At 38.8% G+C, this 13035-nt stretch overlaps 1 protein-coding gene across 1 annotated transcript in view; it reads left to right on the forward strand.

Annotated features, from left to right (window-relative positions):
* The first annotated feature begins 1561 nt into the window (after window positions 1-1561).
* LOC149236221 (mediator of RNA polymerase II transcription subunit) overlaps window positions 1562-13035 on the forward strand; it is a 211063-nt gene continuing 199589 nt past the window's right edge. Inside the window, exon 1 of the mRNA XM_089372332.1 lies at window positions 1562-1878. The gene's annotated coding sequence lies outside the window, so the exon portion shown is untranslated. The remainder of the gene's footprint in view (window positions 1879-13035) is intronic.

A 13035-nucleotide genomic window follows, 5' to 3' on the forward strand; every position in this document is an offset into this window, starting at 1 on the left:
TCAAAAATTAAAAATAACATTTACTGAAAATTCGAAAATTATTTTTGAATTTATGCAAAAATAGAAATATTAAGCATTTTCTCGAAACTTTAGTTAAAATTGCAAAAACACAACCAAATAATGCACAGTGAATGGAACTTGACCGCGAGGTGAATGCTATAACCTCTAACGAAGCAAAGACTAATAAAATATTGACCTTAATTATAAAGCTTTTTGAACGTAAAGCCGTTAAGTTTCACTCCTAACCACTTAAATTACCTCTTTAAAATACAATAAAATCAAAATCAAAATCTTAAGTTTATAGAAATCCATCCCTCTATCGCAAAAGAGAAGAAAGTGATCCAAAATCAAATTTTAGAAAAATGAGTATTCGATGTCTTTCAATGTTATTCGACATTCAATGAAGGCATGAGTGAAAGAAAGAAAACATTGATGAAACAAAACTACATATGGATGCAAAAATGGAAAATCTACCTCAATGCCTGTCCCACAAATAGCAAGGAGTAAAAGGATTTTGTTATGGAGAAATTTCGTAAATGGGTATGGGGAAAAGAGTTGGGTAGAAAGAAGAAGTACTATGTTGAGGAATTCAAACCTACGTGTGATCTACAACAAAAAGAGTTCATTGGAGCTAGCATTCCATGGAGGGCAAAGGTTCTTATTGCTCAATTAAGAACCAACTCGCATCAACTTCGGTGTGAAACAGAACGGTGGAAAATGCCTAAAAAAACTTGGGAAGAATGGGTGTGTACATTTTGCACGTCTGGGGCAGTGGAATCAAAAAAACATTTCATTTTGGAATGTGTTGAATTCAAGGCATCAGATAAAGTTATAGGAATATGCTAGCATTGGTTTCTTGGCATTGTCTTTTCAGTAAGGGGATTGTTGGAAAGTTGAGAAGCACATTATCAATTTGAACAAGAAAAAAATTGAATTACAAAAACCGAAAAACATAAAATTAATAATCCCATAAACTATTTTTAATTAATAGAGTTTAGGCCTCTGTGATCCATATCAAGTTAGAGAAAGATTTCGACGAAAATCACATGGAATCTCATTTGTCGACGCGTTTCGAACCAACTAGTGTGGTTCATCGTCAGGACAAGTTGAAGAAACAGATCTAGCTCATCATGCTAAATAGTCTGAGCGGAGCCTCCAACAGCTAACATCTCCAACGGCTAGTTTGACTTAAGGACAGGGGTCAAAATTATTATAATATTTTAATTCGTAAAAATAAATAAATTAAGGTAAATGGTACGAGACCTAATAATTAAAAACTATAAGTTAATTAATAATTAGTCAAAAAATGACCTTGAAAGACCTAAAAACCAAAAAACATAAAATTAATAATCCTATAAACTATTTTTAATTAATTATTTTTAATCTCGTGGACATTAAAAATATCATTTCATTTTATTTCCAAAATTCAAATTAAAAATATCATTTCATTTTATTTCCAAAATTCAAATAAAGTTGGGTGTTCCTCTCAAGTTCGCTAAACGTGTTATTTATCAAGTTTGGCAAATAATTTTTTTATAAGTCGGATGTATTCATAAGTGACGTAAGAAACGGGAAAAATCCCGTCGTCAAACCGGTGACTCACACTAGTGAGAAGTAGAACCTGTCACACATTTTACTGATGTTATTCGATTACCAAGAGCGTCGACGACAATGGCGCTTAGGAGAATAGATCGAGAAGGAAAATGACGTAGCAGAGATGCGCGACTCATATCCTTCTGAAGCAGGATAACCCTAGACGCAGAGAAAAACAGAACCTTAATCTGGTAGAATATTCAATCTACAGAAGATCCACTAGAGAGCTGCTCCGCGGGTAAAAATAAAGAAATTCGTGCCCAGAAAAGTCCTGGTCACAGTAAGGTACTTTTATTATTTATTTATTTTTGGCTGAAAATTGTTTTCAGAAGATTATTTTACCCAGACGATAAAGCTTTATTTTGTTTAGACGGGCCGTGTGTGATTTTGTGAGGTGAAAATGATCAATCGTTAAAGATGTGTTGCGTTTATCTTTTAAAGATCATTTTTCCCAGGTAGAAACATGCAGTGTATTTCGAATTACTGTTATGTTAGCAAAAAAACAATTCTTTGAAAATTGGAGGGACATCCGATGTTAGAACATTTCAACTGGAAAATTGAACATTAATGTATGGAGCATTGTTAGCAGCATATAAACAAAACCATAGGTTATGAGAAATTAGTGGAGTGAACATTTAGAGATCAGAAAGCAAAAGGCAATATTGGTTTAGCTATGTTCAATACTCAGCTCCACTATATTGATTTGACAAAATTCTCCAAGGAAGTGTGGGAGCAATTGATAAGATTATTTGGAACAAAATGTCATAATGCAAATTTTCTGTTAGTGAAAGATTTTTTTTGCATTAATTTTAATGCTCTCAAGACATAAAACAAACAGTGGTTCTATGCCCATACATGTTAATGCTGTCCAGGCATTAATAGAAAAACGTACAGAAGCAGGGCTCAAGGGTCAAAGTAGAAGAAGATGGAGCCAAGGTTAGTTTATTAAACAACATACCCTCCAAATACAGTAACTTTGTATTTGTTAGACACCTAATCCTTAGGGATTGGGCGAAAAAGTAAAAATATGTAAGTAGAGAAATTTGAATAGTTAGAATGGGAAGAGACCTTGGTATCTGAATCTCAAAAGTGACCCATCTCCATGTAAATAATGTTGCTCACATTAATGCAAATCACAAAATTGGGAGTTACCTTCCTGGCCTGTCATGGTAATAGGTATTAGAGCACAGGTCATAGGTTCCAAGTTTAGGAGTTCTGGCTTGTTTTTTTTAACTCCTTTTCTGCATGTCACTCTGCCAGATCCCTGCCATCCTTGCCTGCTGGTAGCCCTCAGAAATATCCCCTCTGCCATCCATATCAGCTTTGGAACCCTAATGCTTGTCCTCAATGTCCACGACTGTTCAGCTTCAACAATAACAAGTAGCGCTGCCTCAGCCTATGGTGTTGTCTGCTTCATCTTAGCATCTCCTAGGGTCTGCTATAGTGGGTTTGGCTGGGCGAGGAGCCATATAGAGATTGAGCTCTTTGTATTGGCAGAAATAGAGGCTTGAACTTTTGGGTTTACAAAATGAATGACCATCTCATCCTTGAAACTATGTACCTCTTCAATAGTAGGAATAGTATTCAATCCTAACCTTTTCAAGGTACTTTGGAGTCTTTTGTCATTTGTTGTTGTGGCTCTATGAATTGCTTTCTTCTTTTTGTGTACTATACCCTTTCCACTAGTACAAACTACACTAGCCATCTTCATAAACTTATCTAAATTCATCTTTTGTGATGGAAATGGACAAATCTGATCTTCATCTACTGCGAAACCCTTCAAATTAATCAAATTATTAGGTCGACGTTGATTGATGATTATGGGAAGGAGATCTTGTAAAATTTGAATGGTTTATGTGTATTTTGGCTAGGAGTCGTGAATTCAAATGCTTGACTCTACCATTCGATTTCCCTTTGTTAATTTTAGATAACGATGGTATGTTCTATGCTTAAGAGCAATTTACTTCAATTTTTCTTATTAGCCCAATATCAATTTCCAGTTTAGCAATCACATTAACATGATAGTAAACGCAGATAGAACATAAACAAAAAGCAGAAGACAAGAGGACACAATATTGGCGGATGCTAGGGAAAAGCCCCAATGTGGGGAAACCCTTTGATCAAGTCTTCTTATTATTCTTCAAGAGTTTAGTAGAGAGAGAGAGTACAATATACAAAATTCACTTGCCCAAACACAGTCAAATCTGTCCAGTCAAACTGCAGTCAACAGGATGCCCTAACCAGAAAGTCAACGCTGGTCAACTTAGCAGAATTACTCCTCCAAATCAGCTCGGTCAAACCTAGTCAATTCGGCCTTCAAGAATAGTCCGAATTAGCCCAAAACAGTCCAGAAAAAGTTGGTCAAACTCGGTCAACACAGAGTCAAACTTGTGGTCAAATTCCCTGCAGTCAATGCTGGTCAAACAACCCAGAAAACCTCGAAATTTGTGCCAAGAAATGCGGCCTACCCAAACAAAATTTCTCCCAAGAAAAACACAGTCAAACAAGGTCAACTGCTGCCTGGTCAACGCTGGTCAAACTTGTTGCAACTTGGTCAACGCAAAAAATAGAAAAGTACAGTCAGCCCTTCGCACATGTGGAGGAGAGAAGTTGCCCAGAAATTCGTACGACCCAATCAGATGAGGAGAGAGAGAGATATGTGAGTGATGATGAGTGTCCAAATGAGGTAGATGCTCCTTCTATTTATATGCAACGTTGAGGATGAAAAGACATGACTTTTGGGCTTCTGAGCCTACATAAGTTTGCTGGCCGACCTTGACAATTTGTCCATAGAAGAAATAAATTCATAATTCCATTTATACATGTCAGAATGAGATGATCTTTAGATCAATCCTACACCTCTCGGAAAGAGGAATCCAACAAAAATATCATCTCCATCATATGAGCTGTCCAAGGTGGAGTTTGGCCCTAGTTGCCAAATTTAACACTCCCTCTCAACTAGGGAGAACTCCACCTGCCAAATCATCTGTCAATCTGTACCATCTCTGACATCCCTGTTATACTCTGCTCTGCTCTGTTGAACCATGAAGAAATAATGAAGAAGAAATGATCGAGAGTGTGTCATACCACTCTCCATTGACCCGAAGTCAGTCTCCAATGATCAAGAGTGTATCATACCACTCTCCACTAACCCGAAGTCAGTCTCCATTGATCCTAGATCAATATCAAACATCCTAGCATAGGGAGTATGGTAGTACACGATGCGTGCAACGATAGTACTATGGTCCCTATTCTCATTTCCCAACTCATTGGTCAGATGAGAGGTACTTCCCATGAGTCCCGGATTGCATGGGTAGGATGTATCGACAGGAAAATGTGAACCACTCATCCTGCTCATATGCCATAGGAGAAGGTGAACCACTCATCCTATGCATATCTCAACCATCATGGGGTATCTAGGGGAAGGTGAACCACTCACCCTGTACACAACACACCACTAGGGGAAGGTGAACCACTCACCCTATGGTCGCTCATCGCTCCAAGAAGTACCCCAAGCCCCCTGGAGCTCTTAGAGCTCAATAGCCAACTCAAATGGGACCCTCATAAGAGGGTCTCTCCACGACTCCAAGTCGGTCATGAAAGGTTAAGAATTTGACCTTCCCAAGGGCTTCATAAGAATATCTGCGACCTGATCATCAGTCCCAATGTGACAGAGCCTTATTGCTCCCCGTTGTACCATATCCCAGATAATGTGGTACCTGATATCAATATGCTTGGAGCAGTCATGAAACACAAGATTATCAGAAAGACGAACCCCACTTTGGTTGTCGTACAAGATCACGGTAGTATCTAGCACATGTCCAAACAACTCACTAAAGAGCTTCCTCAACCAAACAACTTCACAGGATGCCATATTAGCAATAATATATTCAGCCTCGGCTGTGCTCAAAACAACTGATTTCTGCTTCCTGCTCATCTAGGATATCGAAGCAGAACCTAGAGAGAAGCAACATCCTGATGTGCTCTTACGATCCACCACACTGCCAGCCTAGTCAGCATCAGAATAACCATGGAGCCTCACATTCCCGGTAGTGTATCTCAGTCCATAGGTGATTGTGCCCCAAAGATATCTCAGAAGATTCTTGGCAGCAATCCAATGTATGTGATGAGGCTCGACCATAAACTGACTCAATGTATTCACTGCAAAGCATATGTCCGGACGAGAGTTCACCAAGAACATCAGGGCCCCCACGAGTTGACGATACTCAAAAGGATTTCCCAAATCGGGCCCAACAACACTTTTGCATAATTTCTTAAAGTTAAGTTCCATCAGAGTAGTCACAGACTTACAATCCACCATCCCAAATCTTTCAAGTAACTTCATAATGTATTTTCCTTGAGAAAGGAGAATCGCTCTAGCTTTTGTCAGACCTCCAATCCTAGGAAATAATGCATTAGTCCTATGTCCTTCATCTCTAACTTGGGAGCCAACTCCCTCTTACATTGATGAATAAGAGGGTCTGCACCTGTCAAAAAGAGATCATCCACATAAAGTACTAAGATGAGAGGTCTATCATTCTCAGCCTTAAAGTAAAGGTTCAGATCAACTTCACTTCTTGTAAAACCCAACTTCATCAGATAGTTGTCAATCATCTCATACCAAGCCTAGGGAGCTTGCTTCAACCCATAGAGTGCTTCCTTCAACCTGCATGCATGTGTCTTACGATCTTGAAATTTGAACCCCTCAGGTTGTTCTACATAGGCTTCCTCCTTAATTGAACCACACAAGAAGGCGATTTTGACATCCATCTGGTGTAGGTTCCATCCTTGCGAGGCAACAAGGGCTATAATCGAATGGATGGTGGTATATCGGGCAACTGATGCAAATATCTCATCATAGTCCACACCTTCCTTTTGAGAGAAGCCTCGAGCAACAAACCTGGCCTTGAACTTTTCAACACTTCCATCAACTCCATGCTTGATCTTGTAGAGCTATTTTGAGGTGACAACGGATTTGTCCTTGGGTCTAGGGACCACATTGCAGACATCATTCTTCATAATTGACTCATACTCTTCGTTCATAGCATCCTTCCAAACTTGGTGCTTCACAACTTCTTTGAATGTGCAAGGATTAGATTGAACAATGGTGCTCATGGCAGCTAAGTACCCTTGGTACCTATTTGGCTTCTTACTTTCACGAAAAGTTCCCCTTGGCGCAATATGATTCTCGACATATTTGAGATTTTCCCTAAGTCATGAGGGTCTCCTTTTTGAGGATGAGGGCTCATGAGGATGTGGATCAATGGGATCCATTGGTCCTTCAACATCGGGCATCGACTCATCCTGCGGTTCTCCTTGCTTTCCTGTATTTGCTTCTTTGTCCTTCCTTGGAATAGGAAGGTTACTAATCTTCCCAAGGGCAACATCTTCATCGAAGGTGACATCATGACTTATCTCCACTTCTCTTTGACCAGAAACATAGATTCTATATGCCTTAGAAGTTTCATTGTAGCCCACAAATGTTCCTTTCTTCCCAAATGCATCCAATTTTCTTCTCTTTTCTTTCGGCACATGAAAATACACAAGGCTACCAAAAATTCTAAAGTGAGAAACATCAGGTTTCTTACCGGTGAAAACTTCTTCGGGAGTTTTGGAGTCCAATGCTTGATGAGGGCATCTATTTTGAACATACACAACAGTGTTGGCAGCGTCGGCCCATAGAAACTTCGAAAGACTTTGATCATGAAGCATGGCACGAGTGGCTCTATAATAGAACGATTCTTCCTTTCAGCAACACCATTTTGCTCAGGAGTATATGCAGTAGTAGTCTCCCTCTTGGTGCCAACTTCTCGACAATAGTCATTGAACTCATTTGACTCATATTTGGTTCCATTATCGGTCCTCAATATTTTGATCTTTTTCCTTGTTTGATTTTCAACCAAGGCTTTGAAAGAACAGAACCATATGAACACTTCGTCCTTCCTCTTCAAGAAATAAATCCAAGTTTTGTGAGAGAATCCATCCACAAAGATAGCATAGTATAAATATCCTCCCAAAGATGTCACAGGCAACATACCAGATAGATCAGAATGAACCATTTGCAAAATGTCGGTAGTCTTGCTATTGCTTGAGGGGAATGGTCCCCTTGTATGTTTTCCTTTGGCACATCCCTGACAAACACCTTCATGTTCTATTTTAAATTCGGGCATACTTGTTACCGTCTTCCTCACATCGGGTAGAGCCTTATAATGTAGATGAGAAAACCTTCGGTGCCATAATTCGGATTGAAGTGATGTGTCGCAAGACATATCTCCCAATGGGCTTCCTCCAACTTGATATAGGCTATCAACTCTGAATCTAAGAGTAAATGCTTTTTTGAAATTCCTGTTCCAAACACGTACCTTTCCATCAATGAATGCCACCTTGAATCCTTTGTCTTCCATCGCTGAAATAGATACCAGGTTCTTCTTTGATCAGGTACATATAATACTTCTTGTAGATAATGGTGTTACCTTGATTCAATTGAAGAGTAACATTCCCAACTCCTTTCACGAGATAGGTGGCATTGTCTCCAAGAATTATTTCCAAATTTGTATCCTTTTCTATCAGATTTGAAAGAGCTTCCTTATACCTAGTAAAGTGCCTTAAGGCACCACTATCAATCAACCAATTTTCGAAGGTATCCCGAGGAGAGGCAGTAGAGAGGGAAAGTATATGATAAAATTCTTTTTGCTTGTCATCTACAACATTAGATTCGTCATATGTAGAGTTTCTTGATCTTTTGGGAGGTCGACCATTTCCACGTTGAGTAGCGGGAGCATTCCTTTTTTCCTTTGTTGTTAAATCTGCCATTCCTTTGATTGTTGTTGCCCTTGAAATTGTTGTGGTTGTTGTTGTCATCATCCCGAAGTGTATCCCTTCTATTAGGACACTCCCTAGCATAGTGGCCAAACCTATTACAAATGAAGCATCTTCCCTTCCTTCCATCTTTGAATCCCGCTTTTCCTTGACATTGCTTCTTTGAACCTGCATTGTTCTTCTTTTTAGCATGAGTGGAGAATGCAATAGGTTCATTCCTATTTGAAGGCATGTCTCTCTCCATCGTCCTCGTTTCTTCTTGAATACATCTAGTCAACAATTCATCAAAACCTGGAATCTTGTCATTGTTGAGGATAATGGTGTTGAACACATGCCATTCACGAGGGAGACCTCCAAGGGCAATAAGAGTGAACTCCCCATCAACAATAACTTCTCCAATTGAAAGAATATCATTTTTGATCTCGATAATCCTCATGAAGTAGGATTGGATATCTTCACCTCTTCCCTTCTTTATGTCCTTCAACTTGTTTTTGAGAAAGAGGACTTGGTTTGCATTGCTAACCTTGAACCTGCCAACCAACCTGTCATACATCTCCTTAGATGTGTTCAAATCAGAGATGTATACAACCAAATGCTTGTTAATAGAATCCCTGATAATATTCTTTGCTTTGATTCACCTTTCTTATACTTTGTCTTAGTGGCAGTCGGTGCATTTGAAGGAGGTCCAGTGATGTTTCACTGCACATAGTCCATAACATCCTGCTCTTCCAAAGTCAAATCAAGAGACATCTTCCATGCATGATAATCAAACTTATCATTGAGCTTATCATCAGGTTTGAAGTAAGATGCGGAGGCCATTGAATCTTGTCCTTGTCCAATCAATCTCAGTGATTGCTCTTTTCACTCTTGCTTGGGCTTTGTCTTCATCTCAGCTTTGATACCATGTTAATTTTAGATAATGATGGTATCTTCTATGCTTAAGAGCAATTTACTTCAATTTTCTTATTAGCCCAATATCAATTTCCAGTATAGCAATCACATTAACATGATAGTAAATGCAGATAGAACATAAATAAAAAGCAGAAGACAAACCAAGACAAAAGGACACAATATTTGGCGGATGCCAGGGAAAAACCCCAATGTGGGGAAACCCTTTGATCAAGTCTTCTTATTATTCTTCAAAAGTTCAACAGAGAGAGAGAGTACAATATACAAAATTCACTTGCCCAAACACAGTCAAATATGTCCAGTCAAACTGCAGTCAACAGGATGCCCTAACCAGAAAGTCAACGCTGGTCAACTTAGCATAATTATTTTTCAAAATCAGCTCGGTCAAACCCAGTCAATTCGACCTTCAGAACAGTCCGAATTAGCCCAAAACAGTCTAGAAAAAGTCGGTCAAACTCGGTCAACATAGAGTCAAACCTACGGTCAACATTGGTCAAACAACCCAGAAAACCTTGAAATCTGTGCCAAGAAATGCAACCTGCCCAAACAAAATATCTCCCAAGAAAAATGTAGTCAAACAAGGTCAACTGCTACCTGGTCAAACTTGCTGCAACTTGGTCAACATAGAAAACAGAAAAGTACAGTCAACCCTTCGCACATGTGGAGGAGAGAAGCTACGCAGAAATACGTACGACCCATGAGGAGAGAGAGAGATATGTGATTGATGATGAGTGTCCAGATGAGGTAGATGCTCGTGCTATTTATATGCAACGTTGAGGATGAAAAGACATGACTTTTGGGCTTCTAAGCCTACATAAGTTTGCTGGCCGATCTTGACAATTTGTCCATAGAAGAAATAAATTCATAATTCCATTTATACATGTCAGAATGAGATGATCTTTAGATCAATCCTACAACTCTCAGAAAGAGGAATCCAACAAAAATATCATCTTCATCATATGAGCCATCCAAGGTGGAGTTTGGCCCTAGTTGCCAAATTTAACACCCTTCCAGTCTCAGCCCGAGAGGGGCTGTTCTTGTTTGACATTCCAAACTATATGAATTTTCAATTTATATCATTTAGTGATTGTACTCTTCATGCTCCTCTTGCCATGCAAATCATGGCTTAATTTGTCTCCGTTGGGGCAATATCCATTCATAGGGATCATCTCCATGATGTATGTGAGGCGTGTTAAATGAAATGGCTAGATATGTTCTAATTTCAATGAGCACTGTGAGATAAAGCATTGTACATGATGTGTAGAGAATAAGCATGTTGAAAATTGGCAGCTCAAGGATGAATTTCTAAAAATAGAAATTCTAAAAATAGGATTTCTAAAAATAACATGTCTAAAAATATAAAGTCTCAAGTATGACTTTCTAAAAAGAGTAAATCACCTTGCATCAATTGGTAATCAAGTATTGTTAATGGAAAATCCCTTTTGATCATCAGTCAATCCTAATAGTTCAATTTCAACTTAATCATCAACATTATCATTAATATTATTATTCTTATGATACTATTATGTTATTATAAAAAAGAAATTCAAGTCTCTCAATCATGGCTTTCAATAATGTTCTATTACACTCTCATTATTGGCATGGCGTATTCCTCTTACACTCTCATTGTTGACATGGCATGTTACACTCTCTTACACTCAATAAAAGTATGTCATAAAAGATTCCTCTTACGCACTCTTTAATGCATATGTTACACTTTCTTAAAAGCATAAGCTACAAAGGCATGTGTACCTCTTTAATGGCATGAACTACATTTCCTAAATGGGCATATGTTACTGTCCCTCTTGGCATGCGAGTTACTCCTCCTTTATGGCATGGATCCGTTGCTCCTCCTATATATATGTGCCTCATTCTCTCTCCTCACTACTTGTGCATTGTGAAAGAAGAATTCGAACTTGAGATAGAGTTAGAGAGAGTTGAAGAATATTGTGAGAGAGAGACTTGGAGAGTAAGAGTAGAACTTGGTGAGCCAAGGTTGATTTAGTGCTTCAGTGTTTCAGTGTTGATTTAGTTGAAGGGAAGGTTGATTCAGTGTGTGCATCTGTTGCTGCTACCAGTGATTTTCATGCTACAACTTGTTCAGATTTGGTGAACTTACTCATTCTCTTGGTCTTTCATTGTACTTTGTATCTCTGTTGAACAAATGATTTCTAATAGAAGAAGAATCTGGTTTGGTTTTCCCCTTGTGGGTTTTGCCCTGGTCATTGGACCTAAATTCATTGTCTCATTTTGTTCTTGGTTGTCTTCTATTGTGCATTTGATTTATGTTTTGTCTAGATTAGCTTATCTAATATTGCAACATAAAGAAGTTTTGTAATAAGTGATTGTTACAACATAGAACATCAAAATTTCAACAAAGCCTCCTACACATTTCCTCTACATTATTGATGAAATATGTGTCTAATATAGTGTTATCTTTGTAGTTGTTATATGATGTGTTGAAGAAGTTCTGTGGACTTAGAGTAATATTTGAAAGATGCATTCTCTCATCTCCATCATTGGAGTAGTACTTGTTACCACTCAAACTAGCAGGGGACCTAAGGGGATCCCTAAAGGGAAAATGCTAGGCCAAGGGCAACAAATGGAGACTTAGCCCATTGTCACCTCAGCTAAAGCTCCCTTCTATTTACGGACTTTCACCGATGGGAGGAGACCCAATATGTATGGAGCCACTAATGAATGATAAGTCAATGGATATGAGTGACCGAAACAAACCCTTTCCCATAAAAGTTTGAAAGATAGAGCTTGTTTGTTCACTAAGCAAGGTATTATGTATTCTAGGGAAAGGATGAGAGGATTTTGAGGATTAGGTTTATGGGAATAGGCTTGTGAAATGGTTCCCCAATCCCTAAATGCTTGTTAGAATTGGTATCTGTTGATTTGGGGTAGCATTAGATATACTCTAGCCACGAAAATTGGTGGAGAGGCTAAAGCACATGAGATCTCTAATACCCAGAAATGGTTTTGGCAGAATCTAACCAGTTTGGAAGATATTAAAATAATTAATATTTTTAATGGAGTCCCTAAGTCTAAACTTAGGGAAAAATAAAATATTAATGTGAATTAATATAAAATTGAGTTAGGATGGTCCAAAAGTCATGGATCAAGCCAGATCTAATTTTAGCCGTTGATTAGGGACTTAATCTCGACCGTTGAATTGTCAACGAGAAAAGTATAAGAGGAGGCTTGAGGGTCACTTGGAGAACACACCGAGTTGATCAAGAACTCGATTTTCTAGGGCAGGGTTTGTTGAGGAAATTGAGTGAAGTGATCTGAGTTGCAACTGAGGGGCAATGAATACATAGCAGAGAGGCAGAGTTAGTATCGGGAGAATGAGTGCAGGAGCCCCGAGAGGTTGACGCTGGGCCAGAGAGGCTGGCGCAGACCCTAGAGGCTGACACTGGGAGATTTCGTGGGGTAGAGTGGGGTTGATATCTATCTCCGACTGAGAGGTACTACTGCTGAGGGCATTCTCTGTTGGGTGAGCCATTTCTAGCACCCAGATTGTATTCTGAGACTGCTTAATAATAAAACCCTCAGATAGTTGCACCGGTTTTCCCGCATTGGGCTTTTCCGGGGACATGAGTCCAAAAATAACGGTGTCATTTGTGTGCTTGTTTTTCCTTTAGTTGATGATTTGTATGTGTTGAGACTGTACTTGTATTAATTTTCAGTATTTGCATGGTAAATAAC

This window comes from Pinus tabuliformis, chromosome 8, assembly GCF_031772625.1.
Source record: "Pinus tabuliformis cultivar Carrire ecotype Pingquan chromosome 8, CPIR1, whole genome shotgun sequence".
Lineage (NCBI taxonomy): Eukaryota > Viridiplantae > Streptophyta > Pinopsida > Pinales > Pinaceae > Pinus > Pinus tabuliformis.